The sequence below is a fragment of the Tachypleus tridentatus genome, chromosome 2 (assembly GCF_004210375.1).
Source record: "Tachypleus tridentatus isolate NWPU-2018 chromosome 2, ASM421037v1, whole genome shotgun sequence".
NCBI classification, from domain to species: Eukaryota; Metazoa; Arthropoda; class Merostomata; order Xiphosura; family Limulidae; genus Tachypleus; species Tachypleus tridentatus.
In genome coordinates this window covers 5870220-5885121 of record NC_134826.1, presented here as the reverse complement: position 1 = coordinate 5885121, position 14902 = coordinate 5870220, and the positions used below count along the sequence as shown (strand labels likewise).

Below are 14902 nucleotides of genomic sequence, written 5' to 3'. Positions count from 1 at the left end.
ATGTAGGTGAACATGAGACTATGTTGTTGTTATAAAAATGTAAGTGAACATGGGGCTATGTTGTTGTTATAAAAATGTAGGTGAACATGGAGCTATGTTGTTATAAAAATGTAGGTGAACATGAAGCTATGTTGTTGTTATAAAAATGTAAGTGAACAAGAGGCTATGTTGTTGTTATAAAAATGTAGGTGAACATGAAGCTATGTTGTTGTTATCAATATGTGGGTGAACATGGGGTTATGTTGTTGTTATAAAAAACGTAGGTGAACATGAGACTATGTTGTTGTTATAAAAATGTAAGTGAACATGGGGCTATGTTGTTGTTATAAAAATGTAGGTGAACATGAAGCTATGTTGTTGTTATAAAAATGTAAGTGAACATGGGGCTATGTTGTTGTTATAAAAATGTAGGTGAACATGGGGCTATGTTGTTGTTATAAAAATGTAGGTGAGCATGAGGCTATGTTGTTGTTATAAAAATGTAAGTGAACATGAGGCTATGTTGTTGTTATAAAAATGTAAGTGAACATGAAGCTATGTTGTTGTTATCAATATGTGGGTGAACATGGGGTTATGTTGTTGTTATAAAAATGTAGGTGAACATGAGACTATGTTGTTGTTATAAAAATGTAAGTGAACATGGGGCTATGTTGTTGTTATAAAAATGTAGGTGAACATGAAGCTATGTTGTTGTTATAAAAATGTAAGTGAACAAGAGGCTATGTTGTTGTTATAAAAATGTAGGTGAGCATGAGGCTATGTTGTTGTTATTAAAATGTAAGTGAGCATGGGGCTATGTAACACTTTGTCTAAACAGTATTGTTGTCTTACGGTTAATATCTAGTGGACTTTACTTTTATGGATAAGCTGATATTCTTAATTGAAATATTTATAAACACAGAACCTAAATATATAAACTACAGAACTTCTGTTGTTCCCTATGTTTTGACTGTAACTGTTTTAATAACAAGAGAATATACAGTTATATTCGATTACTTCGCGCTTTTGTTTTACAGAATTAACTCAGTAAATGTTCGTTTTATGATTATTTTCAAACAATGCTTCCAATTTTAACACTTCTTGTTCGTAATGAAAATAATCTTATTGTAAAACACAAACAAACTTACCTAAATGTTTTCTGTTTGTCCGCCATTTCCACTGACCTCCCCTTTCCTGTTTCACCCTAGTCATATCCTTTCTTATCCCCTGCATACATTCTTCTCTGTTTTTAACAGCCATTCACAAGACTGGGCGTCATTTTAATGATCATAACAAAGTCACAAAAGATGCCCCGGCCAACCTGATGTGTGCATAAATTATGCAAGTAATCCAAACCGCCTTCTCTCCGGCTAAGATTTATGTTAATAGGCGATGCACAAATGGTTTTCATACTTGTATGTCAATAATTTACGCACATAAAATAGAAAAGAAGGATTTTATACGAATCGTTTGAATTAATCAAAGCGTTTGTGATAATAATCGTTTCCGCTCGTCCGAGTTTTTTTGTGTTTTTTTAAGAAAGTAGAGTTGTATCTGAGGTTTTATTAAAACAAGGATAATCTGGAGTGTCTTCCAACTTGGAAACCTCTTGGCCCGGATTTCACTGGAGCTGGATCCGAATCGATTGTTATCTCCTTCCAGAAGCGATCTGACCCATGATGTTCGAAAGAGAAATCTCGAGTGTGCTCGGGACATGTGGACTCTGAACGGCAGGGCACTTCCTTCGTATCTGTAACGAAACGGTGAAATAATAATTCTGTCTCTTAATCCAAAACTTTCAGTGGTATTCTCTATATCGAGGAGTGAGGTAAAATCAATGTGATATTTGGTGTTACAGTCGTTAAAGTGTAAAACTCCGTGTATCGAACTTCAACAAGTACGTGAATGGATTGGTGCTATGGTGACACTTTTAGCACAACACAATAGGCTATGAACATTCTGTCCGTCGCGGAGAATTGAACCATGGATTTCAACGTTGTAAGTTCATACTTTCCACTGACCAACCAGGTCGATTCTAAACTTAAACACGATATACTCAAAATTCATGTCGTCTTAACTATAGATACAAAGATATGAAAGACTCAAGATGCGTCGTCTTGACTCTAGATTATAACATGACACACTCAAGATGCATTGTCTTGACTCTAGATCAAAACATATGACATACTTATGATGTGTCGTCTTGACTCTAGATTAAAACATATGACACACTCAAGGTGCATTGTCTTGACTTTAGATCAAAACATATGACAGACTTATGATGTGTCGTCTTCGTCTTGACTCTAGATTAAAACATATGACACACTCGAGGTGCATTGTCTTGACTCACTAACAACTCACATTAATTATTATCACTTGGTAACATTGAACAACACGTGTTATTAGTTGTTAAACTGTTTTTCGTAAGGCCCATTTATAAGTATTTATGCTTTATATATATATATATATAAAACGATTAAGCGATACATTTGTTATATACGTTGTATAAGTGGGACATTTGTAAATGGAGTGATTATACTGTACAAATAACTGTTTTAGCTTACATGACTTTAAGTATATTATATTTATATTGGGTATGTAATATCTTTAGTTTTTTCTGCTCACCTTTAAATCTAAAATAATTGTCAAATACTCACAAGTGTTTTAATTTTTGAAATGTGCGTCGATTTCTGTGCTGAAGTTTAACGTCCATTATAATTTACTCTTAACTAATACCCAACCTATAAAGGAGCTTTGGTAAAATAGAACTCACAACACAAAAATAAGGAAGATATTTATTTTCAGACTGAGAACTGGTTTGATTTGAATTTCACGCAGTGCTACTCAAGGGCTATCTGCGCTAGCCGTCCCTAATTTAGTAGTGTAAGACTGGAGGGAAGACAACTAGTCATCACCTCCCACCGCCAACTCTTGGGATACTTTTTTACCAACGAATAGCGGGATTGACCGTCACTTTATAACGCCCCCATGGCTGAAAGGGTGAGCATATTTGGTGTAATGGGGATTCGAACGCGCGACTCTCAGAGTGCGAGTTGAGTGCCTTAACCCACCTGGCCATGTCAGGCCCAGATTGAGGAAAGAGTTAATTCATTTTCAGACTGTGATAGCCCAATATTGAGGAAATGGTGTTGTCGCTTACGTTTTGTGACTGTGCAATATATTCATTGAGGAAAGAATATATTTATTTTTAGATTGTGATAGTGCAATATTGAAGAGATATAATAGCATGTTTAGGACAGTATACGGTGAATAAAAACTACAAAACATTGTATTTAACTTATTGGCGATATATGACAATATTTTCTCTTTGCTACTTGACGCCATCTGGTGACCATGCACAATTTCTGTTAACATTTTAAAATACAAATTTATTTTATTAAACTTTATGAAATGTGAAATATGTGTGTGTGTATACATATATATATATATATATATATATATATATATATATTAACACCTATTCCTGGAAGGAAAGGATATATGTTTTTCAAGTACATATAAATAAATGTTTATTTATTAACTATTTTCGGAATATATATTTGAATATATAATGCACAGGAAATAAACATTTATTCTAAAGTGGATGTGTATTAGGGCCCCGAAGAGAGACGAGTCTGTCTTGGACATCAGGAATTTCTTCTCCGAGTTTCCAATTCGTAAAGACTCCAAAATACAAACTTCTTAAACCATATAATTCAATTTACGAATCTTTGCCCATGAAGTTGTAGGCACGTTTACACAACCCACAAACAAAGGTCAAAACTAGGAGGAAAAAAATCAGGCCAGAACATTAAATATTTCAGTGAAGGATATATAATATGATTCAAATAAGAAAGGGACTCCTGGAGTATAAAGTATTTTTTTTAAATTATATTTACGGTTGGCATCCGGTTTCGGCAAGTTGCCAGCTTGGAGGTATTTTTCACTTGAATATTATAATCTTATCTTTGGTTTTATGTGGGGAAAAAAGTACAATGATAATTTCAGAAGCATTACTGGATATGCTAATTACTTAAATAACATTAAAAACAATGTTATGTAATATACACATATATATATATCGTTTTGTGTTGGAACGTGATTGGATATCAAATTTCTTACTATGATGCAATATGTGACCTCCACAAGTAGTTAATGGTATAAAAACTGGTCAGTGATATAATAACGTCTATTTATCTGTAATTAAACAAAAGAAATATATTTAAAAAAAAACCTGCAAAAATAATGACTTATTTTGTAAATACATACTTAGCTTCGTGTATATGTGAATGTATACGTAACTTATGTAAGCATGACAGTGATTTATGTGAAAATACTGGTGGTCTATGTAAACATGCCTGTAAGTCATGTAAACATGATTGTGATTCGTGCAAACATAATTGTTTTTCGTGTAAATATGTATATATGAATGATTCTTTTGAATTTATACTTGATTTATTCAAATAGAACTGTGATTCGTGTAAACATTTTCGTGATTCATGTAAAACTACCTGAAACACACCTGTGGCTCATGTACACATAACTTCTGTGATTCATGCAAAGATATACATTATATCTATAAACATATCCATGATACGTGTTTAGATTAACATGCACGATTCACCTGTAAATAAACAGAGAATTTCTCGTAAATAGGGTTATATCATACACCTGTTAATAAACACATAGGTTTCATTTGTGTATAACGATTAGTACAAGTATCCTTCTAGTGTTTGTTTAATTTATAACAATTAGTACAAGTATCCTTCTAGTGTTTGTTTAATTTTCGACAATTAGTACAAGTATCCTTCTAGTGTTTGTTTAATTTATAACAATTAGTACAAGTATCCTTCTAGTGTTTGTTTAATTTATAACAATTAGTACAGGTATCCTTCTAGTGTTTGCTTAATTTCCAACAATTAGTACAAGTACCCTTCTAGTGTTTGCTTAATTTTCAACAATTAGTACAAGTATCCTTCTAGTGTTTGTTTAAATTTCAACAATTAGTACAAGTATCCTTCTAGTGTTTGCTTAATTTTCAACAATTAGTACAAGTATCCTTCTAGTGTTTCTTTAATTTATAACAATTATTACAAGTATCCTTCAAGTCTTTGTTTAATTTATAACAATTAGTACAAGTATCCTTCTAGTGTTTGTTTAATTTATAACAATTATTACAAGTATCCTTCTAGTGTTTGTTTAATTTATAACAATCAGTACAAATATCCTTCTAGTGTTTGTTTAAATTTCAACAATTAGTACAAGTATCCTTCTAGTGTTTCTTTAATTTATAACAATTATTACAAGTATCCTTCAAGTCTTTGTTTAATTTATAACAATTAGTACAAGTATCCTTCTAGTGTTTGTTTAATTTATAACAATTATTACAAGTATCCTTCTAGTGTTTGTTTAATTTATAACAATCAGTACAAATATCCTTCTAGTGTTTGTTTAAATTTCAACAATTAGTACAAGTACCCTTCTAGTGTTTGCTTAATTTTCAACAATTAGTACAAGTATCCTTCTAGTGTTTTTTTAATTTATAACAATTATTACAAGTATCCTTCTAGTGTTTCTTTAATTTATAACAATTATTACAAGTATCCTTCAAGTCTTTGTTTAATTTATAACAATTAGTATAAGTATCCTTCTAGTGTTTGTTTAATTTATAACAATTATTACAAGTATCCTTCTAGTGTTTGTTTAATTTATAACAATCAGTACAAATATCCTTCTAGTGTTTGTTTAAATTTCAACAATTAGTACAAGTATCCTTCTAGTGTTTCTTTAATTTATAACAATTATTACAAGTATCCTTCTAGTGTTTGTTTAATTTATAACAATCAGTACAAATATCCTTCTAGTGTTTGTTTAAATTTCAACAATTAGTACAAGTATCCTTCTAGTGTTTGCTTAATTTTCAACAATTAGTACAAGTATCCTTCTAGTGTTTTTTTAATTTATAACAATTATTACAAGTATCCTTCAAGTCTTTGTTTAATTTATAACAATTATTACAAGTATCCTTCTAGTGTTTGTTTAATTTATAACAATTATTACAAGTATCCTTCTAGTGTTTGTTTAATTTATAACAATCAGTACAAATATCCTTCTAGTGTTTGTTTAAATTTCAACAATTAGTACAAGTATCCTTCTAGTGTTTGCTTAATTTTCAACAATTAGTACAAGTATCCTTCAAGTCTTTGTTTAATTTATAACAATTATTACAAGTATCCTTCTAGTGTTTGTTTAATTTTCAACAATTAGTACAAGTATCCTTCTAGTGTTTCTTTAATTTATAACAATTATTACAAGTATCCTTCAAGTCTTTGTTTAATTTATAACAATTAGTACAAGTATCCTTCTAGTGTTTGTTTAATTTATAACAATTATTACAAGTATCCTTCTAGTGTTTGTTTAATTTATAACAATCAGTACAAATATCCTTCTAGTGTTTGTTTAAATTTCAACAATTAGTACAAGTATCCTTCTAGTGTTTCTTTAATTTATAACAATTATTACAAGTATCCTTCAAGTCTTTGTTTAATTTATAACAATTAGTACAAGTATCCTTCTAGTGTTTGTTTAATTTATAACAATTATTACAAGTATCCTTCTAGTGTTTGTTTAAATTTCAACAATTAGTACAAGTATCCTTCTAGTGTTTGCTTAATTTTCAACAATTAGTACAAGTATCCTTCAAGTCTTTGTTTAATTTATAACAATTAGTACAAGTATCCTTCTAGTGTTTGTTCAATTTATAACAATTATTACAAGTATCCTTCTAGTGTTTGTTTAATTTATAACAATCAGTACAAATATCCTTCTAGTGTTTCTTTAATTTATAACAATCAGTACAAGTATCCTTCTAGTGTTTGTTTAATTTATAACAATTATTACAAATATCCTTTTAGTGTTTGTTTAATTTATAACAATTAGTTCAAATATCCTTTTAGTGTTTGTTTAATTTATAACAATTATTACAAGTATCCTTCTAGTGTTTGTTTAATTTTCAACAATTAGTTCATGTTTCTTTCTCGTTTCAATACAAAGATTTAATGAACAGAATCTTGAGTTTAACCTACATAAAAATTTGTTTTCTAGCAAGCAACTTTTCTGGATTTGCTGTTTCGTTTCTAGAGCTCTAGTGATAGGAATCAAGTTTCTCCAGTCTCGTAACTTGGGATCTGTTCCATTTCCTGACCTCGAAGTACTTTAGTTTACTGACCTTACATTTTGAAGACTCTTATATAAAGGAATCGGGAAATAGTGACATTTAGGCAGAAAGGAAGATGCTCTATGGCTTATATTTCACTTCATTATCACTAATGTAAGTACATTATAACTGTTTCTCCATTCGATGATTTCCAACCGTGTTGTTAAATTAATAGCGTAGTAAAACACCATGTTTGTACTCATTACAATTACTGTTTAATAAAGGAAAACAGCCAATTCTCAACCAGTATCATTACTTGTGTAAAGCCCACAGAAAACAAAAAAACACGCCCTGAGGAATTTTGTGTAAACAATAGTCGTTTGTTGTATAATGTCACCAAATCTTTTTAAAACAAATAAGCAAACAAAAACTCAGAATATGTATTCAAGAAACTGGTACAAATCATTTGAAAACAAAATAAATCAAGTGAAAAACTCAAGAGATCAACAAACGTTCAATTGTCGGATTAATTGTTTGTTTGTTTTAGAATTTCGCGCAAAGCTATACGAAGGTTATCTGCGCTAGCCGTTCCTATCTTAGCAGTGTAAGACTAGATGAAAGGTAGCTAGTCATCACCACCCACCGCCAACTCTTGGGCTACTCTTTAACCACCGAATAGTGGGATTGACCGTCACATAATAACGCCCCACGGCTGAAAGGGCGAGCATGTTTGGTGCTACGGGATTCGAAACTGCAACCCTCAAATTACGCGTCGAACGCCTTAACCCAACTGGTCACGCCGGGCCTAGTCGGATTAATTACAATATTAACAAATGAAAAGAATAGAGTGAAATAATTCAAGAAAAAATGTATTGTTATTAATTTTGAATTTTTATTTACGTCACTAAAATGTGCATTGTAATTTCAGTGAATGACGTAGGACTAACCTTCAGACTTACAACAATACCTAACTTTGTTGTTGTTTAAATACAAAACCATAGCAGTCGTTTTATTGCTCAGCCTATGAGCAATATCCAGCCCTAATAATAGATAAGTGTTAGCTAACACTACTCGGCCTGTTAACAATATCCAGCCTTAATAGTAGATAAGTGTTAGCTAACACTACTCGGCCTGTTAACAATATCCAGCCCTAATAATAGATAAGTGTTAGCTAACACTACTCGGCCTGTTAACAATATCCAGCCCTAATAATAGATAAGTGTTAGCTAACACTACTCGGCCTGTTAACAATATCCAACCCTAATAATAGATAAGTATTAGCTAACACTACTCGGCCTGTTAACAATATCCAGCCCTAATAATAGATAAGTGTTAGCTAACACTACTCGGCCTGTTAACAATATCCAACCCTAATAATAGATAAGTGTTAGCTAACACTACTCGGCCTGTTAACAATATCCAGCCATAGTAGCAGATAAACATTAACCATCAATAGTCGGTCTATTAACAATATCGAGCAGCAATTTTCTAAGTGTTTTTGGTTTTTGTTTTTTTTTGTATAACAAAGCCACATCGGTCTATCTGCTAAGTCCACGGAGGGGAATCGCACTCCTGATTTTAGCGTTGTAAATCCAGAGTCTTACCACTATACCAATGGGGGACAGTTTTCTAACAACAGTTTTTTACTATTATTTATGTAATACGTTTTCAAGATCACAATTCGCTGCGTAAGAAATCTAATTATCACCATTTGAAAATATAAAAAAGACAAAAGCTTGAGCAAAACATTTGTTCTAAAGGTAAATTTATAAATGAGAAAGATTTTTTATATCTTGAGTCGTTAATTCTCAGTTATATTCCACAGTTAATATTACTTCAGTTATATACAAACGATATTCAATAATGCTAAGTCTGATAATATTTTCCCAAGAATTTTAAAGGAGGTTAAGGATTAGATGTGCAAACCACTTCCCACTAATTTTTGTAAGTCCTTCAATATTTGGTGGATACCAGAGGACTGAATGTTAGCTAATGGATACCAGAGGACTGAATGTTAACTAATGTAATTCCTCTTTTCAAGGAAGGTGATAAAAATCATCCTAGTAATTATTTTCCAGTTGTGGGAAAGGTTTTGGAAAGTCTGTTAAAAGATGCTTTGCAAAGTCATGTAATAAAGTTTATTATTTCATTAGATAATCAACATCGTATCACTATGAGAAGTTCTTGTTTTACAAATCTTTTGACATTCTTTGAAAATGTTGAACCATATGTAAGTGAGGATAAGGGTGTAGATTTGGTGTATCTGGATTTTCAAAAAAAACCTTTGACAAGGTGCTATATGAAAGTCTTGTAAAAATTGTCTCTATAGATGTTGGTGATAAGATAGTTGATTGGATAGAAGAGTGACTGGATGGAAAAAAAACAACAGTGAGTTGTTATGGATGGAGTTTAGTCAAACTGAACTAATGTTACAAGTGGGGTACCTCAGGGCTCAGTCTTAGGACCTTTACACGTTTTTATTTACATCAGTGACATATAAGAAGGAATGGCCAGTAACTTACTTAAACTTCTAGATGATTTAAAGTCTTGGGTGTCAGTGGCTGTGAAGAGGATGTTGCTTATTTACAAAAGGATTTAGATCATTTATTGATTTGGGCAAATAAATAGATTGGTTTTAATTATAATAAATGCAAGATAGTACGTGTGGGTTATCATAACTTGAATTACAAGTTAAATTTGGGTGTAAAATAACCTTAAAAGTGTTATGAAAGAAAAGAATCTGGGTGTAATGGTTGATCATCTGGGTGTAATGGTTGATCAGTCTCTTAAGACATCCAGTCAGTGTGCTGTTGTTAGTGTTAGGGCAAGTAAACTTTTAGATTGTATCTACACAAATATTGACTAGAAGTCTAAATAAGTTATAATTTAATTGTAAAGGTCACTGGCTAGGTTACATTTGGAATATTGTGTTCAGTCTTGGATTCCTCACCTTACATTGAATTCCTGGGAAGGGTTCAGAGAAGTGTTACTTGAATGGTAGTAGAATGGATGGGTTGTCATATGAGGAGAGGTTAATATCTCTCAAATCCTTTTTTATTGAAAATCGAAGAAGATTGTGGTGTTTAAGCGACACAAGTAGGTAGGGTACGAATCATCTTCAACAAAGAAACTTTTATTTTTTTGACAGGGTGGTAGGCTAGTGGAACCGTTTGCCTGGGAATGTTGTGGAGACAGTACTTAAGAGAAAACTTGAGAAGAATATCAATGATAAGGGCTGGCTATAACAATTTTTATAAAGTTATTTATTCAATAGATTTAGTTTCGTTTAGGGAATAGGAGAAGCAAGATGGTCCAATAAATTCTTTCTTGTCTCTAAACATTATGTTATGTTATTAACCATATCTAGTTATAGTGACAAAAATACACGATTCAATAATATAAGGCACATTAAGAATATTCAATTATAGTAATTTATAAACAATATTAAATAACAAAAGGTCTATTAACAATCACCAGCTATAGTAATATATAAACAATATTAAATAACAAAAGGTCTATTAACAATAACCAGCTAGTGTAATTTATAAACAATATTAAATAACAAAAGGTCTATTAACAATATTCAGGTATAGTAATATATAAACAATATTAAATAACAAAAGGTCTATTAACAATAACCAGCTATAGTAATTTACAAACAATACTAAATAACAAAAGGTCTATTAACAATAACCAGCTATAGTAATTTACAAACAATACTAAATAACAAAAGGTCTATTAACAATAACCAGCTATAGCAACATATAAACAATATTCAATAACAAAAGGTCTATTAACAATAACTGGCTATAGTAATATATAAACAATATTAAATAACAAAAGGTCTATTAACAATCACCAGCTATAGTAATTTATAAACAATATTAAATAACAAAAGGTCTATTAACAATAACCAGCTATAGTAATATATAAACATTATTAAATAACAAAAGGTCATTAACAATAACCAGCTATTGTAATTTATAAACAATATTAAATAACAAAAGGTCTATTAACAATATTCAGCTATAGTAATATATAAACAATATTAAATAACAAAAGGTCTATTAACAATAACCAGCTATAGTAATATATAAACATTATTAAATAACAAAGGTCAATTAACAATAACCAGCTATTGTAATTTATAAACAATATTAAATAATAAAAGGTGTATTAATAATAACCAGCTATAGTAATATATAAACATTATTAAATAACAAAAGGTCAATTAACAATAACTAGCTATTGTAATTTACAAACAATATTAAATAACAAAAGGTCTATTAACAATCACCAGCTATAGTAATTTATAAACAATATTAAATAACAAAGGTCTATTAACAATAACCAGCTATAGTAATTTACAAACAATACTAAATAACAAAAGGTCTATTAAAAATAACCAGCTATAGCAACATATAAACAATATTTAATAAAAAAAGGTCTATTAACAATAACCAGCTATTGTAATTTATAAACAATATTAAATAACAAAAGGTCTATTAACAATATTCAGCTATAGTAATATATAAACAATATTAAATAACAAAAGGTCTATTAACAATAACCAGCTATAGTAATATATAAACAATATTAAATAACAAAAGGTCTATTAACAATAACCAGCTATAGTAATTGATAAACAATACTAAACAACAAAAGGTCTATTAACAATAACCAGCTATAGTAATATATAAACATTATTAAATAACAAAAGGTCAATTAACAATAACTAGCTATTGTAATTTATAAACAATATTAAATAACAAAAGGTCTATTAACAATCACCAGCTATAGTAATTTATAAACAATATTAAATAACAAAAGGTCTATTAACAATAACCAGCTATAGTAATTTATAAACAATACTAAATAACAAAAGGTCTATTAACAATATTCAGCTATAGTAATATATAAACAATATTAAATAACAAAAGGTCTATTGACAATAACCAGCTATAGTAATTTACAAACAATACTAAATAACAAAAGGTCTATTAACAATAACCAGCTATAGTAATTTATAAACAATATTAGATAACAAAGTTCTATTAACAATAACCAGCTATAGTAATATATAAACATTATTAAATAACAAAAGGTCAATTAACAATAACCAGCTATTGTAATTTATAAACAATATTAAATAACAAAGGTCTATTAACAATATTCAGCTATAGTAATATATAAACAATATTAAATAACAAAAGGTCTATTGACAATAACCAGCTATAGTAATTTACAAACAATACTAAATAACAAAAGGTGTATTAACAATAACCAGCTATAGTAATTTATAAACAATACTAAATAACAAAAGGTCTATTAACAATAACCAGCTATAGCAACATATAAAAAATATTTAATAAAAAAGGTCTATTAACAATAACCAGCTATTGTAATTTATAAACAATATTAAATAACAAAAGGTCTATTAACAATATTCAGCTATAGTAATATATAAACAATATTAAATAACAAAAGGTCTATTAACAATAACCAGCTATAGTAATATATAAACAATATTAAATAACAAAAGGTCTATTAACAATAACCAGCTATAGCAACATATAAACAATATTAAATAAAAAAGGTCTATTAACAATAACTGGCTATAGTAATATATAAACAATATTAAATAACAAAAGGTCTATTAACAATAACCAGCTATAGTAATATATAAACATTATTAAATAACAAAAGGTCAATTAATAATAACCAGCTATTGTAATTTATAAACAATATTAAATAACAAAAGGTCTATTAACAATATTCAGCTATAGTAATATATAAACAATATTAAATAACAAAAGGTCTATTGACAATAACCAGCTATAGTAATTTACAAACAATACTAAATAACAAAAGGTCTATTAACAATAACCAGCTATAGTAATTTACAAACAATACTAAATAACAAAAGGTCTATTAACAATAACCAGCTAAAGGAACATATAAACAATATTTAATAAAAAAAGGTCTATTAACAATAACTAGCTATAGTAATATATAAACAATATTAAATAACAAAGGTCTATTAACAATCACCAACTATAGTAATTTATAAACAATATTAAATAACAAAGGTCTATTGACAATAACCAGCTATAGTAATATATAAACAATATTAAATAACAAAGGTCTATTAACAATAACCAGCTATAGTAATATATAAACAATATTAAATAACAAAGGTGTATTAACAATAACCAGTTATAGTAATTTATAAACAATATTAAATAACAAAAGGTCTATTAACAATAACTAGCTATAGTAATATATAAACATTATTAAATAACAAAAGGTCAATTAACAATAACTAGCTATTGTAATTTATAAACAATATTAAATAACAAAAGGTGTATTAACAATAACCAGTTATAGTAATTTATAAACAATATTAAATAACAAAAGGTCTATTAACAATAACTAGCTATAGTAATATATAAAATATTATTAAATAACAAAAGGTCAATTAACAATAACTAGCTATTGTAATTTATAAACAATATTAAATAACAAAAGGTGTATTAATAATAACCAGTTATAGTAATATATAAACAATATTAAATAACAAAATATCTATTAACAATAACCAGCTATAGTAATATATAAACATTATTAAATAACAAAAGGTCAATTAACAATAACCAGCTATTGTAATTTATAAACAATATTAAATAACAAAAGGTCTATTAACAATATTCAGCTATAGTAATATATAAACAATATTAATAAACAAAAGGTCTATTAACAATAACCAGCTATAGTAATATATAAACATTATTAAATAACAAAAGGTCAATTAACAATAACTAGCTATTGTAATTTATAAACAATATTAAATAACAAAAGGTGTATTAATAATACCCAGTTATAGTAATATATAAACAATATTAAATAACAAAATATCTATTAACAATAACCAGCTATAGTAATATATAAACATTATTAAATAACAAAAGGTCAATTAACAATAACTAGCTATTGTAATTTATAAACAATATTAAATAACAAAGGTCTATTAACAATAACCAGCTATAGTAATTTATAAACAATATTAAATAACAAAAGGTCTATTAACAATAACCAGCTATAGTAATTTACAAACAATACTAAATAACAAAAGGTCTATTAAAAATAACCAGCTATAGCAACATATAAAAAATATTTAATAAAAAAGGTCTATTAACAATAACCAGCTATTGTAATTTATAAACAATATTAAATAACAAAAAGGTCTATTAACAATATTCAGCTATAGTAATATATAAACAATATTAAATAACAAAAGGTCTATTAACAATAACCAGCTATAGTAATATATAAACAATATTAAATAACAAAAGGTCTAGTAACAATAACCAGCTATAGTAATTTATAAACAATACTAAATAACAAAAGGTCTATTAACAATATTCAGCTATAGTAATATATAAACAATATTAAATAACAAAAGGTCTATTAACAATAACCAGCTATAGTAATTTACAAACAATACTAAATAACAAAAGGTCTATTAACAATAACCAGCTATAGTAATATATAAACAATATTAAATAACAAAAGGTCTATTAACAATAACTAGCTATAGTAATATATAAACAATATTAAATAACAAAAGGTCTATTAACAATAACCAGCTATAGTAATATATAAACATTATTAAATAACAAAAGGTCAATTAACAATAACCAGCTATTGTAATTTATAAACAATATTAAATAACAAAAGGTCTATTAACAATATTCAGCTATAGTAATA

At 28.2% G+C, this 14902-nt stretch overlaps 1 protein-coding gene and 1 long non-coding RNA gene across 2 annotated transcripts in view; one reads left to right on the top strand and one right to left on the bottom strand.

The window, feature by feature from the left end:
• LOC143237539 (uncharacterized) overlaps window positions 1-14902 on the bottom strand; it is a 307489-nt gene that overhangs the window by 34064 nt on the left and 258523 nt on the right. Inside the window, exon 2 of the long non-coding RNA XR_013020128.1 lies at window positions 1128-1729. This is a non-coding gene — a long non-coding RNA (uncharacterized LOC143237539). The remainder of the gene's footprint in view (window positions 1-1127; window positions 1730-14902) is intronic.
• LOC143237524 (protein lifeguard 1-like) overlaps window positions 1-14902 on the top strand; it is a 162799-nt gene that overhangs the window by 83546 nt on the left and 64351 nt on the right. The window lies entirely within an intron of this gene.